This window comes from Mustela putorius, unplaced genomic scaffold (genome assembly GCF_011764305.1).
Source record: "Mustela putorius furo isolate JIRA1106 unplaced genomic scaffold, ASM1176430v1.1 tig00000832_pilon_pilon_pilon, whole genome shotgun sequence".
Taxonomy (NCBI): Eukaryota; Metazoa; Chordata; class Mammalia; order Carnivora; family Mustelidae; genus Mustela; species Mustela putorius.
Window position 1 is genome coordinate 4,173,079 of NW_025421491.1, and position 4,446 is coordinate 4,177,524.

Here is a 4,446-nt window from a genome sequence, read left to right on the forward strand (position 1 = left end):
GGCCTGGGTTCTGGTCCTGGATGTTCAATGGAGAAACCACTCGGCCTGCGCTGACCTCAGGTTTGGGTTTTTTGGGGTTTTTTTGGTTTTGTTTTGTTTTTTGTTTTTTCCATAAAGCAGACAGGTGTAACTACAGAAAGTCTAGGATTCCTTCTGTGAGTATAACACTCTTTATCAACATCTGTACCTTGCAGTTCATATACCCACGGCTTGGGAAATATCATGCATGATGTTTTAAAAAACAGGATTTTAGAGTCATTCAGAGTGAGCATGAAATCCCAGCTCTGCTGTGTTAGTTGGGCCACGCAAGATATCTCCCTAACCCTTCCTATCCTCAGTGACCTCATCTTTAAAATAGAGGTGATAGTAATAGTACCCAACCGAAAAATCTATTATAACTATTAAATGGAATCATCCAGATAAAAAATTAGCACACAGTCCTTAGCATGTAAGAAGAATGAAATAAATAGTAGTTGTTATTATACATTTGTAAACAAATCGGAAAATAAAATTGAAGGGTTTTTTTTTAAAGATTTTATTTATTTATTTATTTGAAAAAAAGCATGTGAGAGAGAGAGAGTATGAGCACAGGGAGAAGCAGACTTCCCGCTGAGCTGGGAGCCCCATTTGGGGCTGATCCCAGGACCCTGAGACCATGACCTGAGCCAAAGGCAGCTGACAGAGCCACCCAGGTGCCCCCAAAATTAAAGGTTTTAATTAAAATCTGTACGTCATATTGTGACACAGAGAACCATTTAAAAATTGACTGACTAGGAACTGTTACTTACATTCTATTAAAAAGTTCTCAGAATTGGTAGATAAGTCTCTCGAAGGAACAGAGGCCATTTCTCATGTTTCATGCTTCCAAATTAGTAGATAATTAAAAATACAGGGGTCCCTGCATACACAGCACCATTTTGTAGTACACTCTGTTCTGCTTGTTTTTAGTTAGGGATACACACACACACATACACAAAAGAGTGAGGCAAAAAGGAAGCCCCAAGGATGTAGCAAATTTTAAAAAAAAGAAAAAAACGTCAGTACGTAAGGGAGGACACAGGCTTGATGATCCTAGCTCCACATAAAGCAAGGAAGACATTACAACTGATTTTTGTATTAGTAGAAAAGTAAAAAAGACTATTTCCTATGCTTTTTACATATTCCATTTTACATACTCCATTTTGTGTGATAGAAAGCAGAAAGAAAAGAGAACTTGTACCTTTTTTATTATATATATATATTTTTTTTCAAATTTCTGTTATTGAAGCTTAGCTAACATACAATATTATGTGAGTTTCAGGTGTGCAGCATGAGGATTTGGAAATTCTATACATTACATAAGGCTCAGCGGTGCAGATGTAGTCACCATCTGTCACCATACGTTATCATGATGTTATTGACTATATTCCCTACGCGGTGCTTTACATCTCTGTGACTCATTCATTTTATACCTGGAAATTTGTATCTCTTAATCTCCTTTCCCTGTTTCACCCAGCTCCCCGCACCGCTCCCCTCTGGCAGCCACCAGTTTGTTCCCTGTATTTATGAGTCTGTTGCTGGGTTTTGTTCATTCGTCCTGTTTTTAGGTTCCGCATGTAAGCAAAATCATATGGTACTTGTTCTTCTCTGTCTGACTTGTTCTACATAGCATAATACCCTCTAGGTCCCTCTACGTTGTCATGAATGACAAGATAACTGTTTTTAATCTTATGAAACAGTTTGTCCTTTTTTTGGTCAGTAAGTGGTTGGAAGGACCTAAATTAAGGAAAGTGCACCCTCTGCAGGCTATTTAGTAGAATTTTAAAAGAAAATCAGCCCAGTGGCTCTCCGCTCCTCCTGGTTGGACAGACAGCCGCATCTTCGCATCTTCTGGTGCAGAGTCAGCCTCGACCCCGACCCCTGAGACATGATGGCGAAGGTGCGAGTGAACAGATTTGGGGATTTGGCCATCTTGGGTGCCTGGTCACCAGGACTGCTTTTAACTCTGGCAAAGTGGATATTGTTGCCATCAGTGAGCCCTTCATTGACCTCCACTTCATGGTCTACATGTTCCAGTATGATTCCACCCACAGCAAATTCTCTGCAATCAAGGATGAGAACGGAAAACTTGTTATCAATGAAAAGCCCATCTCCATCTTCCAGGATTGAGACCCTGCCAACCTCAAATAGGGCGATGCTGGTGCTGTGTATGTTGTAGAGTGCACTGGGGTCTTCACCACCCTGGAGAAGGCTGGGGCTCACTTGGAGGGTGGGGCCAAGAGGGTCATCATCTCTGCTCCTTCTGCTGATGCCTCCATGTTTGTGATGCACATGAACCATGAGAAGAGTGACAACTCCATCAAGATTGTCAGCAATGCCTCCTGTACCACCAAATGCTTGACCCCTCTGGCCAAGGTCATTCCCAACAACTTCAGCATCGTGAAGAGACTCATGACCACAGTCCACACCATCACTGCCACCCAGAAGCTGCCCCTCTGGGAACCTGTGACATGATGGCCAAGGGGCTGTAGGCAAGGTCATCCCTGAGCTGAATGGGAAGATCTCTGGTATGACCTCCCGCGTCCCCAGTCATTGCTCTCAATGATCACTTTGTCAAGCTCATTTCCTGGTATGACAATGAATTTGGCTACAGCAACCACGTGGTGGACCTTATGGTCCACATGGCCTCCAAAGACTAAGAGTTCCCTGGACAACAAGTCCCAGCAAGAGCAAGAGGAAGATGGAAGTCCCCACCTGCTGGGGAGTCCTTGCCTAACTCATCCCCCAACACACTGAGAATCTCCCAACCTCCACAGTTTCCATCCCAGACCCTCTGAAGAAGGGGAAGGGCTTGGGAAGCCCTATCTTGTCCAGTATAATCAGTAAGTATACTGTACCAGAGGGGAAAAAATTGGCACAGTGAAGGAGTCTGTAAAAAATAATGAATGAATGAATTACATGTCACGTTACTACTTTTACAGTTTTTATCATGAATTCAATAATGATGAAAATAAAGGCAAGAAAACAGGTTTGATAATGAGAAACTAGTGTTAGGTCATGCCAACCCTTTCTTCTTTTCTTCTGTCCTGCCCTCTTTCTCTCCTTCCTTCTTTCCTTTCATTTTTTTTTCTTTCTTTCACTCTTTGAACCCCTCAGACACACCTTTTATATAAAACCTATGTAAAGACAGAGCCATAAGGTCAAATGCGACTTAGAGACGCATGCTGCTTGTTTCTATACGATGCCTTCGTGAGGTTAATATGTCATATATGTTTCAAAGCCCAACTTCACAGACAAGATCAAGACACAGTAAGATCACAAACATTCACCAGCTACAAACTTAATAGAGTGAAGTGCATAACAGTAAGCAGCCTTCAACTTAGGAAGGGGTTATCTTCCCAAAGGCCGCTTATTCACTGGTCATTTAGAATTAAAACTCTTTTTCTCATTTGTTCCAGGGCAAGTTTGCAAAAATATAAATACACATTACACTAATAAACCCATCAAACAATAATATAGCAGTATTTTTATGAGAAAAAAATATAAGGCTCAACTTGGTATCTCAGGAGCCCATCCTCTTTTTCTCCAACAGTATGAGCAGCCTTCCCAGCTTCTGGATTCAGAGATGAAAGGTAATTCTGACACACCCATAGCAGATAGCCCAGCACCAGGAGCTTGTTAGCTTCTTATGTTGCCAAAAAAAGAAGCTCACTCAATGGGACAATCACACCCAAGATTTCCAAACTAAAGAAGAGAAATGAAGGAAATTCTTTGTCTCTGTGACGTCAGAGAAAGCAGAACCACAAAGGGTAGACTGTCTTGCCTTCTTCAACACACACACACACTCACACGTACCCATGCACAAACACCTTTCCTTGTCTTACTAAAATTCATCCATAAATTGGTCAATTGCAGGCTAAGACTGTCTGTAATGATAATAATAACTGGGCTTCAAGAACCTCAAGAAATATAGCATTAGTGTTAAGGAATATATTTCCTATTAGCATTTTTATTATTTGCAGTGTAATTTATTTTAAAACCAATTTAATTCCACTTAACCTATCAAATAAAACTAGCATGGTTAAATTAAACTTTGCAGGATATTAAATAACTTAAGAGAAGGAGATGGAAGAACCCAGAAATTATATTTAGTCCTTACACATAATTCAAAATATAATGAAAATGTAGTGCAAGGCTGCAAACTTACATACTGTTTATCAAATATAGATCACATATCTTAAAATAAGCAAATGCAGGAAAATGCAACAAAGGGGGATAGCGTTTATTCATTGCTGTTTCTTATGCTTATATTTAAATTTCTTAATCAAGAATATTTAGGGATGCCTGGGTGGCTCAGTTGGTTAGGTGGCTGCCTTCGGCTCAGGTCATGATCCTGGAGTCCTGGGATCGAGTCCCACATCCGGCTCCTTGCAGGGAGCCTGCTTCTCCCTCTGCCTCTCCTTGCCA

General features: G+C 41.0%; 1 pseudogene; it reads left to right on the forward strand.

Annotated features, from left to right (window-relative positions):
* Nucleotides 1-1,679: 1,679 nt before the first annotated feature.
* Nucleotides 1,680-2,678, forward strand: LOC106006285 (annotated as a pseudogene).
* Nucleotides 2,679-4,446: the final 1,768 nt, after the last annotated feature.